The 24,333-nt window shown below is 36.4% G+C and overlaps 1 non-coding gene across 1 annotated transcript; it reads left to right on the top strand.

The window, feature by feature from the left end:
• The first annotated feature begins 7,491 nt into the window (after nucleotides 1–7,491).
• Nucleotides 7,492–7,598, top strand: LOC141722522 (small nucleolar RNA R71). The gene has a single exon (XR_012575538.1). It is a non-coding gene; the product is annotated as a small nucleolar RNA R71 (small nucleolar RNA).
• Nucleotides 7,599–24,333: the final 16,735 nt, after the last annotated feature.

Below are 24,333 nucleotides of genomic sequence, written 5' to 3' on the forward strand. Positions count from 1 at the left end.
TGATATGCATGCTAGAAGCACTTGTAATTCCACTAAGTCTTAGAGAATGCGTAAGGGCTAGATTGTTGTTATGATTTGATTGTTTTCGAGGTTAATCTATTTATTATGCTTAGAATTCGATAATAGGTTCTTAGTGATAAAAGCATGAAAAAGAAAAAATTGGAGTAAAAAATGGAATTTGTTGCTAGTTGTGGCTAGGCGTCAAATGGCTAGTAGCCGGCTCGCATGTTGTGCGAGTAGTCTAGGGTTGAGCAAGATGGAGCGAAACGCACTTGCTCAGAAATTTTAAAAATAAATAAATAAATAAATATAATAATTTTTGTGGTGTTTATGCATAATTGATCATGAGTGGGCTCTTTGGTATTCGAGTTATTAAGTTCTTAGGGGACTTTGTGCCTAGTGACCTAAGGCTTTTAGAGTCTGGGATCTGCTAACCTAACGCTCGTTACATGGATACCATTGTATAAGTCTTTTGTGGACCTCACTCATTGCACGGTCAAATAAGCATTTGTGTTGTGAATAAAAAGTATGATTCCGTAATAAGCTCCAGAATTCTTGTAGTGTTGTATGTCACTTTGTGCCTAGAATTTTTATTCTTTGTATAATCATGTGATTGCCTTGAGGATAGTCGAGTCATAATAATTGGTCTAGTTCCGAAGCATATCTGTTAAGCATCTGCACACACCACGTTTCTGGCTGTATGTTCGTTGCATGAGTTTATTGATCTTTAGTCATCTAACTGCATTTGTTGAGATGTTGCAATTTGGTTGGTTCGTTCGTAGTAAGGGGGATCGCTGCATTTTCATATAGATTGCATTCATGCATGTTTTTATTTGTTTTTGAGTCTGTGACGCTTGAGGACAAGCATCGATTTAAGTTTGGGGGTGTGATAAGTGGCATTTTATACCACTTAGAACATCTTAAAATGGCTTAAATTGGTGCATTGAAATCAAGTATTTTGTGTATTTGATGCGTTTTTTTAGTTTTATGCATTTCAGGGTATTAGTTGCATTTCGGAGGAGTAATCATCAAGAATAAGCCTTGGCATGTGTTCATCATTGAGAGAGGGAAGAAATGGGCAGATTACGGCGAAGAAACGGAGCAAACTCAGGAATTTTCCAGAAGGGTCCTGAGCGCCCGCTCAGCAATGCTGAGCGGCCGCGCACGAAGCTGAGCGCCCGCTCAGCTATGCTGAGCGGCCGCGCAGGGTCGGGAAAAAAAGATAATTTTTTTTAGGACTTCTATTTCTGTTTGACTTCCACTTCTATGTAATCTGAGTTTTATGGGACTATTATATAAGTAAATTTGGAGACGTTTTCAAGAGAGAGGATCGTGGTATTACGCAAGGAGCGAAGGAGATAAGGAAGAAGACCGTTTTAGTACACAGCAACGAAGAGGAAGCATATTTTCTTGTGATTCTTGTTTCATTGTAACGTTGGATGCTAGTCTTCTTACTTTGAACCTATTTACTCTTGTGACGTACTCTGATTTAATATAATTAGTTTAGTTATTATTTTCTTGTGTTTGTTTATCATGATTTCAGATGAACCCATGATGACGATAAGTGCTATTATGGGCTAATCGTGATCATGGGGTTGTAATGGATTTACTATGGAATTCTTTAGTTAATTGTTTAATACTTTAGTGTGTGATGATTGTATGATATCTAGTATTGGTTGTGCATATTCGTCTTATGTGCGTCGCGAACATATAAGATAGGGTGTTAATCTCTTGTGAAGCGACGGTGGATCTTGAGATTTAGAACTTGCCATGCTAGCATAGGTTCATGTACGTTGTGCATGATTAGTGGGTAAATCTAACAATTTTATTTGCCCTATGTAATCAAAAGTAATAACTTGTGATTAAATCGTTGTGTTGTCAATTTCTGTAGACATATAGGAACTCAACATAATTGATGACTATTCAACTTCTATCTTAATTGTGGATGTTTGGTAGAATGATATTAGTACAATGAAAGTTGGCTTCTATCAGTTTCGTGTTATTCGATTAATATCATCACTGTCACATGCTAAAGGAAATAACAATGACTATTGAAGGAAGTAGTAATGAAGTTGTGATCTCATGAGTGTTTTATTATTGATAATTTGAAGTGTTAATTAAGTGATTAATTAAGTAGTTAATTGTAGTTAATATTTAGTCAACAATTCTAAGTGTTAGTGTCTTAACATTGAGAAGTAATCATACATTGGTGAGTGAGTTTAATTAGACAATAAATTAGTCCGAGTCTCTGTGGGAACGAACTAGAAAGTATTCTATATTACTTGCGAACGCGTATACTTGCGTGAATATTAGCGTGTGTTTTCGCCCTAACAGTCCCCATAGTAATGCTTCAATCTTTGACCATAACCTTGAATGCTTGGCCTAGCTCATTCTAAAAAATCTCCATCGCTCCATGTGGAAACACAGTTTTGACGATAAAAGGTCCTGACCACCTTAATTTCAACTTTCCAGGAAAAAGTCGGAGACGAGAGTTGAATAAAAGAACTTGTTGCCCCGGCACGAATGACTTAGGAGATAGCTTCCTGTCATGCCACCTTTTTACTTTTTCCTTATACATTTTGTTGTTCTCGTACGCTTAAAGTTGAAATTCATCAAGTTCATTTAACTGAAGCATTCGCTTCTTCCCAGCTGCATCTAGATCAAGGTTCAACTTCTTCAACGCCCAATAAGCCTTATGCTCAAGCTCCGCAGGTAAATGACATCCCTTCCCATAGACAAGTTGAAACGGGGACATCCCAAGTGGAGTCTTGTATGCTGTTCTATAAGCCCAAACAGCTTCATCGAGCTTTGAAGACCAATCTTTCCTTGATGGAAAAACAACTTTCTCTAGAATGCGCTTGATCTCTCTATTAGACACTTCAGCTTGACCATTAGTTTGCGGATGATAGGCAGTAGCAATACGATGATTCACATTGTAGTGCTGCATCATAGAAGTGAACTTACGATTGCAGAAATGCGACCCCTCATCACTTATGATTACTCGTGGCGTTCCAAACCTTGTGAATATCTGCTTATGGAGAAAATTCAACACTACCTTTGCATCATTCGTCGGTAGAGCCTTGACTTCTACCCATTTCGAGACATAATCTACTACCAGCAAGATGTACTGATTAATGCAGGATGAGATAAATGGTCCCATGAAATCGATTCCCCAAACCTCAAAGACCTCGACTTCAAGCATTACATTTAAAGGCATCTCATCCTTTCTAGTAAGATTCCCCACTCTTTGGAAACGATCACACCTTAAAACGAACTGATGTGCATCCTTAAACAACGTAGGCCAGAAAAAACATGCTTGCAAAATATGAGCTACCGTCTTTTCACCACCATAATGTCCACCATAAACTGTGGAATGGCAGTCTCGTAATATCCCCTCCGTCTCACAGAATGGGATACATCTCCTGATGATCTGGTCAGCTCCCTATCTAAACAAATATGGTTCATCCCACATGTACCACTTCACCTCATGCAGAAACTTCTTCTTTTGAGCTGCATTCATATTAGGAGGCATTATATTGCTGACAAGATAGTTCACAATATCTGCGAACCATGGCTCTTCCTCTTGAACTGCGAACAACTGCTCATCCGAAAAAGATTCGTTGATCAATGTCTTATCATGTGAAGTCGAACCGGGATTCTCCAATCTAGAGAGATGGTCAGCTACTTGCATCTCAGTACCTTTTCGATCCTTGATCTCTAGCTCAAATTCTTGTAGCAAGAGCACCCAACGAATAAGTCTAGGCTTTGAATCCTTCTTTGAGACCAAATAGCGAATGGCAGCATGATCAGTGAATACTGTCACCTTTGTCCCAAGTAGATAAGATCGAAATTTTTCAAAACCAAAGACTATAGCCAAGAGCTCCTTCTCAGTAGTGGTGTAGTTCATTTGAGCTCCATTTAGAGTCTTACTAGCATAGTAGACCACATGAAAAAGATTATTCTTGTGCTGCCCAAGAACTGTTCCCACTGCATAATCACTCGCATCACACATCATCTCAAAAGGTTCTGTCCAATCAGGTGCCGTAATAACTGGTACAGTTATCAAACTCTTCTTGAGAGTCTCGAATGCCGCCAAGCATTCATCATCAAATTTGAAAGGCACATCTTTCTCGAGCAAGTTGCATAACGGTTTAGATATCTTCGAGAAGTCCTTGATGAAACGCCGATAGAAACCCGCATGACCAAGAAAACTACGGATTCCTTTCACAATAATAGGTGGTGGAAGATTTTCAATGACTCCCACCTTGGCTTTGTCCACCTCAAGACCCTTGCTAGAGACTTTATGCCCAAGAATAATGCCTTCACGCACCATACAGTGACATTTTTCCCAATTGAGCACCAAATTAGTTTCCACACACCTTTTGAGCACCGAACGAAGATTATTCAAACATTCATCATACGAATGTCCAAAGACGGAGAAGTCGTCCATGAACACTTCGACATTGTTTCCAATCATATCAGGGAATATAGCCATCATGCATATCTGAAAAGTGGTAGGTACACCACATAAGCCAAACGAAACTCTGCAAAAAGCAAACGTGCCAAATGGACAAGTGAAGGTAGTCTCTTCTTGATCTTCTGGTGCAATACAAATCTGATTATACCCCGAATAACCATCCAGAAGACAATAATACTCATGACCAACCAACATGTCAAACATCTGATTAATAAATGGAAGAGGGAAGTGATCATTTCTCGTGGCTTTGTTCAACTTTCTGTAATCCATGCATACCCTCCATCCTGTGACTGTTCGAGTGGGGATGAGCTCGTTCTTCTCATTTGCTACCACAGTTATACCTCCTTTCTTAGGTACACATTGCACGGGGCTCACCCAAGAACTGTCAGAAATAGGATATATGATTCCTGCATCTAGCCACTTCAGAATTTCTTTCTTCACCACTTCTTTCATGATATGATTAAGTCTTCACTGTTGCTCAACAGTTGGCTTACTACCTTCCTCTAGTAGAATTTTATGCATACAGTACGAAGTGCTGATCCCTTTTATATCTGCTATAGTCCATCAGATGGCCGATTTGAATTCTCTCAAAATCCTCAAGAGCTTGTCCTCCTCACTACCTGAAAGATCAGATGTAATAATAACAGGTAAAGTAGATGCATCACCTAAAAAAGCATACCTCAAGTGTTCAGGCAATGGTTTAAGCTCCAAAGTAGGTGCTTCCTCAGTAGATGGTTTGAGCTTTCCTTCAGCATTATTGAGATTAGTGTTACCAAGAGATTCAAATGGTATGTCTAGCTTTCGCCTCCAAGGAGAAGCATTTAGATATTGTAGTTGCTCATTGCCATCCTCATCATCACTGTCAAATTCCCCCACTAAGGCTTTCTCTAAGGCATCAGACATTAGCATGTGATCAAGTTCTGAAGTTACCACAGAATCAATCAAATCCACCTTTAAGCACTCATCGTCTTCTGTAGGGAATTTCATCGCCTTGAATACATTGAATGTCACATCCTGATCCTGCACCCTCATAGTAAGTTCACCTTTCTGCACATCTATCAAGGTACGACCTGTAGCCAAGAAAGGTCTTCCCAAGATTATGGGAATTTTCTTATCTTCCTCGAAATCCAAAATGACAAAGTTTGCAGGGAAGAAGAGCTTATCCACCTTTACTAACACGTCCTCCACGATGCCTCGTGGGTATGTAATAGAACGATCAGCCAATTGTAGAGACATGTAGGTGGGATTTAGATCAGGAAAATTTAACTTTTTGAAGATAGACAATGGCATCAGATTGATGCTTGCTCCCAAATCACACATGCATTTGTCGAAAGACAACTTGCCGATGGTGCAAGGAATGGTAAAGCTACCTGGATCTTTAAGCTTTGGAGGTAATTTTTGTTGCAGTACAACACTGCACTCTTCCGTTAGAGCAATGGTATCAAGGTCATCCAGTTTCACCTTCCTTAAAAGAATACTCTTCATGAATTTTGCATAACTAGGCATTTGCTCCAGAGCCTCAGCAAAAGGTATGTTGATGTGAAGTTTCTTGAACACCTCCAGAAACTTACTGAACCGCTTATCCAATTTTTGTTGTTGCAATCTCTTAGGGAAAGGTAGTGGAGGATAGAGCTGTTTATCCCCTGTATTACCCTCAGGCAAAGTGTGTTCAACAGTAGTCTTCCATGGTTTTGCCGCTTTCTCCTTTTGCTTTTCTTCTTCATCAACAACTTCAGCTTCTGCATCTTTCGCTTTTTCAGCATCAGCAACTTTTCCAGACCTTAAGGTGACAGCCTTTACTTGTTCCTTAGCTTCCTTCTTGCCTGGCACTTCAGTATCACTGGGAAGTGTGCCAGGTTGACAATTGAGCACAACATTGGCTAATTGACCGATTTTATTTTCCAAGGTCTTGATAGAAACATCCTGACTTTTGCACAATAGCTTGAGCTCCTCGAAATTAGCACTAGAAGGTGGAGCAACACCTCCTTGTTGAGGATATGATTGCCTTTGAGCATAATGATGTGATTGCTGGAATTCAGGTGGATTAAACTGCTTATTGATAGGCTGCTGATATGGTTGCTGAATAGTATTTTGATTATTGCTCCAGCTGAAATTGGGATGATTTCTGTTGTTAGGATGATAAGTAGCTGGCACAGGCTGCTGCAGTCACTGATAATTGTTCACATACTGAACAGATTTATTCATAAGAGAACACTGATCCGTAGCATGAGAGTCTGCACAAAGGAATAGTTAAATCTCATAATTTACGATTAATTCATTCCCGCAATGAATAAGGAAGGTATAGTAATGCTATGCGAAATTGATCAACCACTCTTCTTGCTTTGTGAGCAGACATAGATACGTTTTATTTCTGTTTATAAAAAGAATAAAAAACGAACTCTTAAAAGTACATCCAACTCTATTATTTAGATTGAGAAAGGTATATAAATCCGGCGAAATTAACAAAAAAAAAAGATTCTATAATTACGAATCAGATAATTCATGATTCATTTAGACAAATTAAATCTACAGATAATACAAATTATTCACTGGGCCATCTCTCCTACATAATGATTATGACCCAAAAACCGAGTGAATAGCGAGCCGATACTAGTAGATTATTGGATAGGAACGACCAATTAATTATAATTAATTCTATTATAACTATAAATATAAAAATTATAACTCTAAAAAAAGATAAATTTTCATCAAGCTCACAGACCATAGCTATCTGATTGATTCCGTAGTTGGCCAAAGAATCGACCTTCAAAGACAGCGCTTGGAGCTGCGCTGCAATAGTTGTAGCTGCATCGACTTCCAGAATACCTGTTACCTTCCCAGGCATCATCCTTTGAGTTGGGTTTTGATGCTCATTTGCAGCAATAGTTTCAATAAGATTATAAGCCTCAGTATAGCTTTTGGCCTACAAGGTGCCTCCAGCTGCTGCATCGAGCATGGGCCGAGATTGGGCCCCCAAATCATTATAGAAACCAGTGATCACCATCCAGTCAGGCATACCATGATGTGGACACTTTCTCAACATCTCCTTGTAGCGCTCCCAAGCTTCGCACATAGATTCCGTTGGTTGCTGCACAAACTGAGTAAGAGCATTCCTCATAGCTGTAGTCTTTGCCATTGGATAGAACTTCACCAGAAACTTTTACGAAAGATCTTGCCAAGTAGTGATGGACCCAGCTGGTTCAAAATGTAACCAGTCCTTAGCTTTATCCCTCAGAGAGAATGGGAAAAGCCTCATCTTGATAGCCTCATCAGTCACACCATTATATTTGAAAGTACTACAGATCTCGACAAAATTCCTGATATGCATGTTGGGGTCTTCAGTCGCAGCACCTCCGAAAGAAACAGAATTCTGCACCATCTTAATAGTGGCCGGCTTGATTTCAAAAGTATTATCCTGAATAGCCGGATGAAGGATGCTTGACTGAATGTCATTAATTTTAGGCCGAGAAAATTCCATAAGAGCTGGATCTGCTGCTGGAACTATACGATCACCCATGACTACTGGTTCTTTCTACTCACTCTATTTATCCAAATCTTCAAAATCTATCCTCTCCGGAATATCAAGAACTGAGTCTGTCTCCTCAGCCGTATCTAAAGTTCTCTTGCGAGTGCGAGAACGTGTTTGCATAAATGCTCGCTAGAGTACCAGAAACACAACCGGGAATGAGTCCTAATGACCACTGATGGCAAGTACATAAACTAAACAAATACGCCGAGTCCCCGGCAGTGGCGCCAAAAACTTGTTAAGGCAAAAACACGCGCTAATAATTCACGCAAGTATACGCGTTCGCAAGTAATATAGAATAAATACTAGTTCGTTCCCACAGAGACTCAGACTAATTATGTTCAATTAACACTTACTCACCAATGTATGATTACTTCTCAATGTCAAGACAATAACATGTAAATTTAATTAACTAATTATTAACTACAATTAACTACGAGAATTAAACACTTAATTGACACTTAAATTAATAATATTAAACACACATGAGATCATAACTTCATTACTACTTCATTCAATAGTTATCGTTATTACCCTTAGCATGTAACGGTGATGATATTAATCGAACAACACGAAACTGATAAAAGCCAACTTTCGTTGTACTAATACCATTCTACCAAACATCCACAATTAAGATAGAAGTTAAATAGACATCAATTATGTTGAGACCCTATATGTCTACAGAATTTGACAACATAATGATTTAAGCATAAGTTGTTCTTTTTGATTACACAGGGCAAGTAAAACGGTTAGAGTTACCCACTAATCATGCATACACATACATGAACCTATGCTAGCATGGCAAGTTCTAAACCTCAAGATCCACCATCACTTCACAGAAGATTAATAGACTATCTTATATGTTCGTGACACACATAAGACGAATAAGCACAACCTATGCTAGATATCATACAATCATCACACACTAAGGTATTAAACAACTAACTAAAGAAATCCATAATAAATCCGTTATGACCCCATGATCACGATTAGCCCATGATAGAACTCATCGTCACCATAGGTTCATATGAAAACATGATAATAACACACAATATAAACTAATAAAAATACTTATTAAAACCAGAGTACATCACAAGAGTAATAAGGTTCAAAGTAAAGAAAACTAGCATCCACTGATACAACGAATAAAAGAATCACAAGAAAACGTATGCTTCATCTTCTTCGTTGCGATGTGCTAAAATGGTCTTCTTCCTTCTCTCCTTGCTCCTTGCTTGATACCACCCTTATGTGAAACGTCTCTGAGAACTACTTATATAGAAGCCCACAAGAACCAGCCGTCTCAGAAGTCCATCAGAATAAGGACTATAAAATTCAGTATTAAAATTTTCATCCCTGAGCGGCCGCCCCAGATTCCTGAGCGGGCGCCCAAGCTCCTAGGCGGCCGCCCCAGCATCCTAAGCGGGCGCCCAAGCACCTTCTGGAAAATTCTGAATTCTGATCCTGACTTTGCTGCGTTCTGCCCCCAACTTTCCACAACCAATGCCACACACTTCCCTAGGCTTATTTCTGATGAATTCTTCCTACATACGCAAGTTATACCCTGAAATGCAAAAACACTTGAAAAACGCATCAAATACACAAAATACCTGATTTCAAGATATCAATTCAAGCCATTATAAGACGTTCTAAGTGGTATAAAATGCCACTTATCACTAGTTAGCCCAACTTTCAGGGCGCGCCCGAAGAAAACTCTCCACCTCTTCGTGACGAGATGAATACTTTCGGTGAAGACACATTCTAATTCTTTAACTCACCTGAACCTTCACCCACCCCCTTCGTGCATTGGGAGGTCTCTAACAGTGAGGTTGATTTCGATTGGAGCAAGTATAAAAAATGTACAGAAGCTGTGAAGAAACGCTTCATAAAGGAGCAAGGAAAACTATTCTGTGTTGGGCTTTCATCCAGTTGTTCAGATGAGCATATCCCCCAAGCAGGCTCAAAAGAAGTCTTAGAATTCTCATCAGAGCCTTCATCCTCTTCTTCCCTGTTGAGGACTCCCCCATGATAGCGAGAACCTTGGGAGGAAGACGGCTTGCTTTCTTAGTAGCTTGATTGATCATCCTCTGTGTAGCTTTGATCCCCTTCTTGGCAGCTTCCATATCTAGGGCATCAGCAACTAATACAAGATAAGAAAAATATTGGAATAAGAACAAACTTGTTTAAAGTTAGTGAATGAAAAATTAAAATACCCTCAAGCAAAAGACCGCTAAGTTCTATGACATGGAGGGCATATGGTCGCGTCCTATCATTATGATGCGGCCTCATCTTTTTAATTATGGTAGAAATTTCAGAATCCCTAGAATGGTGACAAGTCCAAAATTGATCTCATTGGGATTGGGTGCGCCCTTGCACCCATATCTTAGAGAGATAATCGAGTTATATAACATGGTACCACTCCAACTTTCTTCCAACAGTTATAAACTTATTTTAGCTCTGTATGTCATGTACATGGGCCTGAATTTCCCCCAACCAACCATGGATGAAGTTAACTATTTTTTTAGTTAAAGGAAGTCTGACCATGGATACTACTACTTGGTCGTGGACAGGCAACGTAACAAAAAAGGAGTTTCCTCAGTCAAGGTTAGCCATAAAAAGGGCTGGAAAGAAAACTTCTTCTATTTATACAATATCCCAAGAATCGGGATTCAATTTAACACCTGCCCAAGTAAGGGCGCCCCTTTTTCTTGCCTAATCGTTTCTTTATTCTTTGTATATATTTTCTTATCTCATTTTTATCTTTAAATATTTTCCCTTTAGACAAATCAATTCTAAGAGAACTTGAGGGTGCGCCCAAAGACTGAACAAAGGCTCTACTCAAAGTGGCCGCTGAAAAATAGAATTTAAAAATATTAGTCACTAGGACCAATCTGATGCGAGTGGGGAATCCTTTCTGGCCGAGTAGAAATAAAGTGTATATACATAAAATTCAAAAAGGGCAGTCTTATTTATCGTATTATCGATATTGACAGTGAAGAAGAAGGTTTCGAGAAAGAAGAGTATGAGGATAACACTATTTATGAACCATCTTCTCTAGGTTTGAAATTTATCCTTATAACAGCGTGTCCTAGTGGGCGCACCCTCTTTTAGTATCTAAATACCTCTTAACTAATTATGTGTTCCTTTTTTATACTTAGCAAAAACTAATTTTTTCAGGCGCGCCTTTACACTAGGATGCATTCTTTAATGCATCATTTTTATTTTACTATTTTACTTCTATATCCATACGTGACATATTCCCCTGTTTCATCACTTGATAATTTTGTATTGCAGTTTCTTTGATTCTTTGTACATGTTTGTTAGGTCCCGAATTATCATAGAAGGGAGTTTAAATACGATAATCACTAAATTAAAAATTCTTTTGAATCTTTAGCGGATATAAGATTTAATGCTCGGTTAGTGGTTTCGTGTTCTTGAGGAGAATAGTGTTTGGAACAATAAAACGAGGAACACAAGATATTCGGGGAAGTATATATTCATATATAAATGATCGGGGGTGTTGCTACACTCCGGTAAATAAATTAACCGACTACAATCTAAGAACAATAAAGTTCCTAGCTTCTACAAAGATTTACAAATCAAATCATATACAATGATCTAGCTTTTGTTTGTCTAAGGATTAAATTACCAGGTAACGATTATAATACCCCTATGAATATATAAGAATTAAATCGGGCATTATAACTTTACTCCGGTAAGAAGTTAAACGGATATATAAAAAGCTTGAGCTTCTCTGAAAATCTTTGCTGCTATATTTCACCTCTCTTGGGAGAGAAGATGAACAGAAAATAATTCCAATAGCTTAAATTCTTCTACTGCAAAGTGTAGACTTATATCCAATAAAGTGTGGCTGAGGAAAGAAGCACTCTGTGGTGATCAAGGTGTACAGGTACATAGTAAAACAAAACAAACAGGTCACCTGTATGGAGACCAGTGTACTACTAATACTTAACCAAAATAAAACAACTGGCCTATAGCGACCAGGGGGGAACTCTCTGTGGCGACTAGTTATACTATCACTACTATAAGTACAAGTACAAGTTGTACTTAAACAAAACCACACTTTTGTGGCGACCAGGGAATGTCACCCCTGTTAGCTTTTATTCTTGATTTTCCTTTTTTTTTCCTGTTTTTGTTTTTATTTTTTCTTTTTCTTTTCTTTTATTTTTTCTTTATTTGTTTCTTTTTCTTTTTCTTTTTGTTTGTTCTTTCCTTTTTGTTTTGTTTTGTTTTTCCTTTTTTTGTTTTATTTTCTTTTAGTTTAAATTGTAACTAAATATATTTATAAAATTAACTTAAATATAACTTATATGAATAAACTAATTTAGATTTATAAAATAAACTTATTTAATATTTATAAGATAAATCAATTTAACTTTATTAAATAAATTATATTAAAGTCCTTTAAATAAATATATTTAATTTAATAATTAAACTTTAAGTTTCGCCAGTCCCCTGAGCTGTTTAATTGTATACCCCGCGCACCTCTTCTCGTACTTTAATATATAAACGTTCAATCCAAGTACGTTCCTAAACTTAACAATACCCAGATTCCTTTTACGAGTTGTTGACGCCTAGTGCAAATGGTCTGGTTCACAGACGACTAACCCCGATTCAGGTCTTCGTATTATGGCCTTGATTAAATTGTTAGGCTTGCAACAACTTTATCGCTTCAGACACTGACTGTTAATAAACAACTGTACTTTCACTGGAATCCTTTATGGTACTTTAGACAACATCTTCATTAACCTCTGTCTATACCCTATCTTCAGTTCTTCAGATTCATATGCTTCAAACACTGTCTATCTTCAATCAATGCCAATACACTGAAATCTTCTGGTAGCACTTATATACTGAATCTTCAATATTTCTGAAACCCTGAAAGTCTTTAACCTTTGTTCTTCACTGAGGCATGATCATATTAATGAATTTCTTTCAGTGACCTGTAGACAGACTTCGGATCTTCTTATAACCTTCTGATTCTTTGTATTTGTCTTGTCTTCATTCTTCCTGATTTCTTGTGTAGATGTAGTATTATTAACCTGTCATGTTCTAGTGTTGTTATCGTGTTGAGTTATCACGTAACTATTTATACAGCTACGCAGTCTCACCAACAATCTCCCCCTATTTGATTGTTAAACCTAACAAACAAATTAAATAGAGAGGATAACTCAACTAACAACTAGAAAAAGTAATGTACCAGGACTTGTAAATAATGCTACTGGTTTTCTAGATCAAATACTGCATTTCCAGATTTCTTGAGTAACTGAAATGAAAGATGCTTGTTCCTCTAGCACTGAACTGATCTTCAAGTATTTTCATCTTTATTTCCTTGGTTCTTCAAATCTCTGCCAGATAATACTTCTCAGTCTTGAAGTAATCATCAGCAGCTTCTTTTGTACAACCATATTTCCTGTTGAGAAGCACATATCTCTCTTGCTTCTCCCCTATGAGAATCAACTGCTTAAAGGAGATCACATTCATCTACCACCTCTCCCGTACAATAGGATCCGCAGATAAAAAACAATGGTACTCCCCTTTTGGAAAACAGCTTCTCCCCTTATGTAGAATAATGATAAACCAAAACACTTCTTCTGATTACTAGGAAATCACCTTCATGTTTACCACCTCTCCCGTACAATAGGATCCGTAGTTACAAACAACAATGGTGTGGTGTAGTGTACATGTGCTTTACCTTTTTCCTCATCCCTGCTATTTCTCCCCCTTAGTTGAGGAATCCTCTAAACTATTACTTAAGCTTTTATCTCCCCCTTAGAGAAGGAATGTATTCTGTTGTCTGAAGGAGTTCTCATATTTCACTTGATTGGAAAAGAAATAATAAGTCAGAGTCTGATCAACCATGTCCCTTTAAATTCTGCAAAATGGCTTCACTGTTGATCATCATGTTCACCAATATTCCCAACTCCTTATACCTCCCAACTGTGAGATCACCAATTGTTACCAATTGTTAGCTCCCAACTTGTTAGGTCCCGAAGTATTCTAATCCAATCTGGAAATGTTAGGTCCTAAGACTTAGGTTCCAATCATAAAATGATTTGAGACCCGAAGTATCAAGAACCATATTTAGGGATAGGGAATGAGATATGATATTTCTCTTTCTTCCTCACTGTGTGTGTGTGTGATTCTGTTTCGTGTACCTCACAAGTGTTTCACTCTTCTCTCCAATCGTGTTTACACTCATTCTCCAAAGTGTATCACTCCTCTCATAGCTCCAAAATCCAGTTATACCTGCAAGGAAAATCACATTAGCCATCCTTAAGGAGGTCACAGGTGGTACGATGGGAGTTCGCAAATCCCCATCCTTGTTAGACTCGTCAGATGAATCTGAGTCATAATCTACAAGCTGCTAGATTCCCTTTTAGGGTTTCAGATTTGAAATCTGGGAAGGTAAATAATGATCCAAAGAATTTAGTATAAAGATCAAAGTTCCATTCTAATGTCTGTGAAGACATTTCCTTGTGACTCATCAGGTAATATCTGAATCATTGTCAACAAGTTGTCGATCTGCACCTATGTCAGATCGACTATCCGCAGATGCATTAAAGGGATTTAAGCCTGAGGAGGTAGACACTGACCATTGACATATGGCTATTGGATCAGTATCCTCTCCTAACACTTGTAAAGGCAATTGGTCCATTAAAGAACCTAGAACAATTGAATCTAACCGTAAAATGGTCAAAACTCTTGTTTTCATCAACTCTTTCTTTGTGTGTGTAACCTATCCTTGTGCATCAAGAATTGTTTATATTTGAGGCGGTGACACTCCATCGGATACCCCAGACGAAAGGCGAATTTCAATAGACGCACCCTGTTGAGATGATGAATCAGTAACTGTTTCTGTGCCTTTTCAACCATTACATTTTTTTGAGAAGATGTATGGGGACTAGTAGTTGTATCAATTTAAATACTACTCATCTTTGTAGAAGATAGAGCTGCTGGGTTGACTTCAGAACCTTCCTTATGTGGTGCACTAAGGCATTTTCTCCCTCACGCTCATTCATACTTCATTTTAGTGGTAAGAGAGTGTTGGTTGGTTATGTTTCTGTGTTTGTCTTTACAGTCTGGGATAGAGGTTATGGATTTTCAACCTCAAGACTATCAATGAAAGAAGGTCATTGGAGGCTGAACCCATATCACGGAACATATGGCTATATAGAGATAAAATGCACTTAAGATCTATAATGAATGAAAATTATGCATTTAATCTTTTGAGAGAAATGATGTACAATTGTGATTTCACAAAGATTTAATGAAATAAGAAATCACAATGTAGAAAGAAGTTTGATTTTTCTCTTATAATTGTTCAAGTGCACAAGTCTGTTTTTATGCCTAAAAAGATAAATGATTTGAAAAAGACACAGACTGATGTCCTAGCAGTATTAAGAAGAGAAAGGAAGCTTTTGTCTTTTAATATGAATGAGTTTTTGTAAAAGCATTGATCACTTAGGGTAAAGTCTAAGCAATTCTCATTCATATCAAAAGCTCCATAATCTATCTTTATAAAATTATTACCAACAATATTGTTTATAGATAAAGAATCTTAATAAGAATGACTATGCTGCTAATTTCAAATTGTAGTGAATCTTTCAGATATAGCAACTCATATAAATTCACTAGAACTTAAAATCTCACAATTATCTGTAACAAAATATTAAAAATATATCATTGTCTGATACTTGTCAAGTACTTTAGATACCAATAATTATGGTACATCCTACTTTAATATGAGTTAAATACATGGAGTTGTCGAACATCATAATTCAAATATATTAGAGTAAGATATCAATGAATTAAATACCAATTATCTATCAACTAGATATTAGCATTTAATATCATATTCTATACAATTGTTAACTCCTAACAACTGTAATATCTCAAACAATATTGGTTCGATAAATGAAGCAACATTAACCAACAATGACTTGTTTGCAATCTTAGAAAAATATTCTAAGTCCCATATACTTTGATCCATTGAGTATTGCATCTCTTATCAAATTGTTTAGGAATTTGCAAATAAGTATAAAAATTATTCTAACTTGACAATATATGGTTACTTCTAATAAAGCAATCAAATATTTTAACCATAGTTGTACTTAAGAAAAAATTTCCACACTTTTTTTTTTAGTATTAGTGACCGAAGATAAACATTGATTATTTAGAGGAGTTCTAAGTAATGTCACAAATACTAATACTTCACAATTAGTTCATAGTTAAACTCTTAACAATATATCATTAACTGATATAAGTCAAGAATTTACACACAACTAATCATGCTACAATCATATTCTGATTTCAGTGAATTCTTGAGATATGAGAATTGTTAAATTCACTAAAACCAAAATCTCATAATTAACTTATAACACATAAGTTACAATCAATATTCTAGATATCAATTGTTGAAAGATTTAGTTATAATCAATCATACTACTTATTTATTTTAAGTTAGTTTGAATTATGGAGCAAATAAAATCATTGAATTGCTTCAATTTTCATAATCCAAACTACCCAAAATAAATATTAAATAAATAAATACTAAATATCTATGAGGTAGATATTAGCACTTAAATATTTTTATAATTATCCTTGAATAATCACCAATAGGATATATGACTTATATACATGGTAATCACTCTCTGGATAATTAGTAATTTTAGAAATACTTTCGAAGCATATAAAATATTAGTGTTTTATACACATCACTTAGAAATACTTCAACTTTCAATATTAGTGATTTTAGAAATAAGCATTGATTACTTAGAATAAATATTCTAAATAATATCACTAATACTAAAAGTATCACAATTATTCGTACATGATACAAATAACTATACTACATGTTATTTTAATATAATTTAAATTATGAGACTGATATGGAATGGAATTGTCTATAGTCATAATTTAAATCAGTAAAAATAAAGTTCAAACTTAATGTTATAATACTTAACTACCACAAATATATATGGCATTGTAATCATAATAATCAAGATATTAGCACTAAGTATGAGGTACCGGATTACTGATAAATTCACAAGTCCTTTAAATATTGAAGATTTAATACTTGTGAACTTATATTAAGAATTTCTTACATATGAGATTTCCAACTAGTATGCAATGAATGATATCCCACACTTACAAACCAGTCTCGAAAGATTAATTTTAACAAGTGCTTTAATAAGTATTTTTGCAAGTAATTCTTTGACTAAAAGACATGCTCTCTAAAGTAATAATACCTGGTGTGAAGGTGCCTTGTCATAGAGTGTTCCACAGAGTTGTTGGATTTGAAGTTGTTTCTCATCATAACAGGAAATCAATCTTTTTCCATAAAGTTGACAGCTTTCTGAGATGATTCTCCTGTCACTTAGGTTGACAGCTTCAGAGATGCTTCTCCTGTCTTTCTTACAACCTACATAATCTGTATCTATATAGCCAAACATGTTAAGCATAATATCTTTAGGGTATTTTACTCCAAGAGTTGATAGTCCCTTAAGATATCTAATAATCTTGTTAATAGCTATAAGATTGGATTCTCTAGGATCCACTTGGAACCTTACACTTTGGCATCTTGAGAACATTACATGTTGTCTATTAGCATTTGAGTAAAAGAGTGTGCTTATCATACCTCTATAGCTTGTCATTTTACCTGAGTTACACTGATCAAGCTTTAGTGGTATATGTTGGTAAATAGTCTTGGCATTTTCAGAATCTTCCAAAATTTTACATCTTCAAAAGATCCTTAACTTACTTGTATTGCCATCATTCTTTTGGTTTACTTGAGCTTCTAAAAGAAATATTCTTTTGGCATGCTTGTAGTAATTCCAAATAGAATTGCAACCTTTCCAACATGCTCCTCCATACCTACTCTACAATTACTTAGCAAATAATTTTGCACAAGTTTTTGTTAGTAGACCAACATATAACATTATCATGATATCACTGCACATATATAACATTATGTGCGTTCCTGGTGATAAGAGAGTTATTAATATGACGACTCTACTAGTTCATATTTAACTATAACTTTAGTTAGAGTGTCATACCATGTCCTTGACGATTGCTTGAATAGTATACTAGTTCATACCAACCTGAAGTGAGCTTGTGAAGAAGAGATATACGTAGTCCAATAGGTCTGCAACTGCAAAGTCCATGAACTGTTGTACATTAACTTCCTCTTTTGACTCACCAACCATGAGTGCACTTGTACATATCTACTAGAGTCCAATTCCAAGTGTAATGTGCATAAGGTGCCTGATATGTCGTAATATCCTCAAGTCTCGTCATTGGTGCTATCTGTTAGATACTGCTTCCTGATAATAACCTAGCATCCAGTTTGGCCTTGTCCCTCATAACAATGTCATTGTCATCCAGTATGACATCTTGTAAGGCATATGTCATAGCCTATTTGTATATTCGAGGATTTAACTCAACTCAAATAAGAATGTAATAAGTAAATAGTGGATCTACCGTTAAAGAGATCTCGCTAAGTAACATCTGTCAAAGGATTCAGAAACAAGGTTCATCTACAGACTTGAGGAATTAATTCACTGGAAGAAGTTCAAGAAATTGATCAAGCCTCAGTGATACAAATCAAGATTGTGGATTTAATCAAGTGACAGAGATCTCGTCAGGGTATCAGATAATTACAAGGATTTAATCTGAAGAAAATCAATTATCAAAGTCAAGACATGAAGAAACGTCACGGAAGTTAGTCACTCATGAACCAGACAGTACATCGAGTGTCAACATTGAAGTGGTGGAACTGATTCATAATTTTCAGTGATTTTCAGAAGATTTGTAGAAGAATGGTTGTTGCTCAAGATTAATATTAATTCCCTATTAATTAATTAAGTCATATAATTTAATTAAGAAAATAAATTATATCTGCAAAGATTAATTTATTGATTAATTGAATTAATTGGTTAATTAATTCTGAATTAATATTATGCATTTTTCAGAAATGATTTTGAATTAATATTCAAGATTAAATCAGCAAGACAAATATTTGAACTGGTATGACAATTGGATTGTCATACCGAAAGTCTTTCCAAGCAATTTTCAATAGTCTCACCGAAAGTTACACTGGGAGGAGGATAGTCTTGCTAGTTCATTCTGATAGTCTTGCTAGTTCATTCTGATAGTCTTGCTAGTTCATTTGATTGTCATACCAAAAGTCTTGCTGAGCTCAGGATTGTCTTGCCAGTTCATTTTCAGTTCTGTTGAATGAATTAAAAAGAAGAAAAGCAGCAGAAACCAATATACATAACACAAGTCAACAAACAAGAACTCAGCAGAAAAGAGAAGCAAAATATTTCATCCTTCATCTGCAAACTTCAAGATCATAATTTTTAGTTTGTAAAGGTAAATCCAATCAACTAGAAATCATTCTCTTGTTCTTGTGTAACTATCTAGCGAATCAAAATCCCTAGAACTTAATCTCAAATTGCGTTTAGCATTTGAATCTTTTTATTGCAAAAATAGAAAAAGTTCATGTCGAATTTATTCTAGATTTGTGATAATTAATTTGAGATTAATCCCTTGTAATCGATACCATTGTTGTAACACCTTTCAAGTTTAATAATATTTTTATTTAACTTGAATTTTGTTTCAATTTTTTATTCCGGACTAAATTCGATTATTCGGTACTGTTTGTATTCAACCCCCCTTCTACAAACACATTGGGACCTAACAATTGGTATCAGAGCCTTCTGATTAACGAATAAATCAAGATCCTAGACTTTTGTGATTTTTCAACTCCTTGAATTTTTATTTATTCAAAAATTCATAATGACTTCACAAAAAGTTGGAACCGTTAAAATTCCACTATTTGATAAAGAAAATTATATCATGTGGAAGAAGAAGATGCTCTTTTTTTTACAAGTTGCAAATCCCAAATATCTGAACTTGTTAAAGAAGGGTTCAAAAACTCCAATGGTTATTGAACCAGAGGTGATAGTAGATGATGTTGTGATTACCAAAGCTAGAACCTATCCAAAAGAGCCTGAGGATTTTTCTCCTGCTGAAAAAGAAGAAGCCTCCTTGGATGCCAGCCTTCAGTTAATTTTAGTTGATTCCCTCGATCCCTTGATGAACAGACATGTGATGAACTGTAAAAATTCCAAACACATCTGTGAAACTATTGAGGTGATTAATGAAGGTACAAAGGAAGTTAGGGAGAACAAGTTAGAGATCCTAACCTCTGAGTATGAACATTTTAAATCCAATCCAGGAGAAGGAATTACTGAAGTGTTCGAGAGGTACAATGCGTTGATCAACAACCTAAACATAAATGGAAAATATTATTCAATCAGGGAGGTCAACAAAAAGTTCCTTTTAACACTGCTAACTCATCTTAAACATAGAATCACTGCCATAAGAGAAGCTAGAGATCTGAGTGAGATTTCTTTGGATAGACTCTATGGTGTGTTAAAAACCTATGAGTTGAAGCAGATTCAGCAAAAGGAAGTCTACGGGAAAGATAAAATGGTTAGCACATCTACTGCTCTTGTAGCTGAAGGTCAACAACAACAACAATCTCAACAGTCGGAGAGACTGGTACAGTTTTCCAAGGCTGAGGAAAATGTGTTAGTAGCAGAATATGATCCTCCTACTACAAATCAATCCAGTGATGATTTTTATTCCTTGAAAGAGCTGGAGCAATTGGAAGATGAGTCAATGGCCCAAATTGTCAAGAGATTCTCCAACGTCAGATTCAAGAGAAATCCCAAGTTCAAGTACAAGTCCAACTACAACAGATTCCAGACAGGTGGATCTTCATCCTCTAACACCAGTAGTGGTGGATACAAAACAAGGATGGTTGATCGAAGCACCATTAGATGCTATAACTGCAATGAGTTGGGACACTTTGCCACAGAATGCAGGAAGCCAAAGCAAGTAAGGAAGAACTCTTATGATTCAAATCAGAAGAGTAACTCTGAAAGGGCTTACCTGGCAGAGGGAAGAAGCTGGGATTATACTGATAGTGAAGATGAAGAAGATGAGAATCTTGCTCTTATGGCTATTGATGGAAAAGCTTCATCGTCAAGAAAAGAGGTAAAATTTACTGATGCTGAATTAGTTTATCATCTAGGAGGTTCCTTAGATTGTGCTCGTCGTGATAATGAACTGTTAAATCAGCAGATCAAAGACCTTGAGAAAGAGGTCAATGAATTAAAACTTGTGCACATTAATCAAGACAAGTTAAAAGAACAAATATCTTTTCTAGAGAATAGAGTTAACTGTTATAGACAACTCGAAATTATTCTCAAAGACAAGATCACCGGTCTTGAGATTAAGGTTAGAGTCTACTTCAATTCTTGTTCGAAGGCTAAAGAGTTCTACAGTAAGCAAGCTGTTAATCAAACATCTGGAATAGGTTATGATTATAATGCTGCTAGTAGAGAACTAGGCATAAACTCCCCTCCTCATATCTGTGCTAAAGGTAGGGAAGTACCACATGTGCTTAAGGGTGTTGATGAACCCCTCTATAAAAGATCAATTATTGAACCATTTGATACGACCTCCTCTATTATTCAAGAAGAAATACGTGCTGAAGATCATGCTAATGAGAAGGTTGTTTCCAAGCCAAGTGTGTCGAAAGTTCCAGTAAAAGTTGTGAAAGCAACTGAGACTAACTCAGACACACATGAGTTGGATAACAAAACTGCCATATCTACCATGCATATTTTGCCTATTGTTAATCCCTCTCATAAAGCATGTGGTGTTGCTAATTGTATGTCTTGTGCTTTTAATTTGATGTATGCTTATTTTAATGGTAAGCATGTTTCTAGTGATAAGACTACTTCTCGTCAGCATGTGAATAATAGGAAGCATGATAGGTCTAAGACTGCTAGTCCTTCTAAGGCTAGAAAGGAGACATTTGTGCCTAAGCCTAAACAAGAATTTGTTAAGGCTGTTTACAAGGTCAAATGTTCAGTCATTGAGAAAGTTGAGACCAGTAAAGTTAAGAATGTTGTTTTTCCTGATAAAGGTCAATTCTACAAGTATGCCGGGCCCAACCAAGTTTGGGTTCCGAAGAAGGTCTAATCCATTTGAAGTGCAGGGCAGTAAACAGGTGGAACCGGTAGCGTGGATTCTTGATAGTGGATCGTCAAGACATATGACCGGAGATAGAGCCCTGCTATCAAATGTGGTTGAGAAAGCTAGCCCACTGGTTACCTTTAGAGATAACAACAAAGGTTTAACTGAGGGATATGGCTGTTTGCAAGCTGGAAATGTTATCATTGTAAATTTGTATATTGTGCTAGGTTATTATCAGGAAGCAGTATCTAACATATAGCACCAGTGACGAGACTTAAGAATATTACGACATATCAGGCACCTGATGCACATTACACTTGGAATTGGACTCTAGTAAGATGTGTACAAGTGTACTCCTGGTTGGTGAGTCAAAAGAGGAAGTCAGTGCACCACAGTTCATGGACTTTGCAGCTGCAGATCTATTGGACTATGCAATCTCTTCTTCACAATCTCACTTTAGGTTGATATGAACTAGTGTATTACTCAAGGAATCGTCAAGGACATGGTATGGCACTCTAACTGAAGTTACAGTTTAATATGAACTAGTAGAATCGTCATATTAATAACTCTCTTATCACTAGGCACAAACATAATGTTTTATATGTGCAGTGATATATTGATAATGTTATCATTGAACTCAAACTTCTTTCAACATTAGTGATTTCTTATTTCATTTAAAATCTTTTGAAATCACTATTGTACATCATTTCTCTCAAAAGATTAAATGTATAATTTTCATTCATTATATATCTTAAGTACATTTTATCTCTCTATTGCCATTTGTTCTGTGATACAGTTTCAGTCTCAAATGGTTTTCTTTCATTGACAGTCATAAGGTTGAAAACCCACAACTTCTATCCCGGACTGTAAAGACAAACACAGAAACAGAACCAACCAACACTCTCTTACCACTAAATGTAGTATGAATGAGCGTGAGGGAGATAGTGCCTTAGTGCACCACATAAGGAAGGTTCTGTAGTCAACACAACAGCTCTGTCTCTTACAAAGATGAGTAGTATTTAAATCGAGACAACTTCTAGCCCCCATACATCTTCTCAAAAAGATGTAATGGCTGAAAAGGCACAAAAACAGTTACTAGATTCATTCTCTCAACAGGGTGTGTCTATTGAAATTTGCATGTCGGCCAAGGTATCCGATGTAGTGTCACCACTTCAAATATAAACAATTCTTGATGCACAAGGAGAGAACACACACACAAAGGATGAGTTGACGGAAACAAGAGTTTCGACCATTTTAAGGTCAGATTCGATTGTTCAAGGTTCGTTAATGGACCAATTGCCTTTACAGGTGTTAGGAGAGGATACTGATCCAAAAGCCATATGTCAGTGGTTAGTGTCTACCTCCCCAGGCTTAAATCCCCTGGATGCATCTGCGGATAGTGGATCTGACATAGGTGCAGATCGGCAACTTGTTGACAATGATTCAGATATTACTTGATGAGTCACAAGGAAATGTCTTCACAGACATTAGAAGGGAACCTTGATCTTTATGCTAAATTCTTTGGATCATTGTTTACCTTCCCAGAATTCAAATCTGGAACCCTAAAAGGGAAACTAGCAACTTGTAAATTATGACTCAGATTCATCTGACGAGTTTAACAAGGATGGGGATTTGTGAAATCCCATTGCACCACATGTGACCTCCTTAAGGATGGCTAAGGTGATTTTCCTTGTAGTTACAGCTGAATGTTGGAGCTATGAGAGAAGAGTGATACACTTGTGAGAATGAGTGTAAACACGAGTGGAGAGAAGAGGGAAACACATGTGAGGTACACTAAATAGAATCACACACTCACAGTGAGGAAGAAAGAGAAACTACTTGTTATTTCTTTTCCAACCAAGTGAAATATGAGCACTCCTTCAGACGACGGCATACATTCCTTCTTTAAGGGGGAGATAAAAGCTTAAGTAATAGTTTGGAGGATTCCTCAACTAAGGGGGAGAAATAGCAGGGAGAAAGAAAAAGATCCTACATATGTACACTACACCACACCATTGTTGTTTGTAACTACAGATCCTATTGTACGGGAGAGGTGGTAAACACAAGGTGATTTTCTAGTAAGGGAAGAAGCTGTTTTCCAAAAGGGGAGTACCATTGGTTTTTTCTCTGCGGATCCTATTGTACGGGAGAGGTGGTAAACGAAGGTGATCTTCTTTAATCAGTTGATTCTCATAGTGGGAGAAGCAAGAGAGATATGTGCTTCTCAATAGGAAATGTGGTTGTACAAAAGAAGATG

This window comes from Apium graveolens, chromosome 4 (genome assembly GCF_009905375.1).
Source record: "Apium graveolens cultivar Ventura chromosome 4, ASM990537v1, whole genome shotgun sequence".
NCBI lineage: Eukaryota > Viridiplantae > Streptophyta > Magnoliopsida > Apiales > Apiaceae > Apium > Apium graveolens.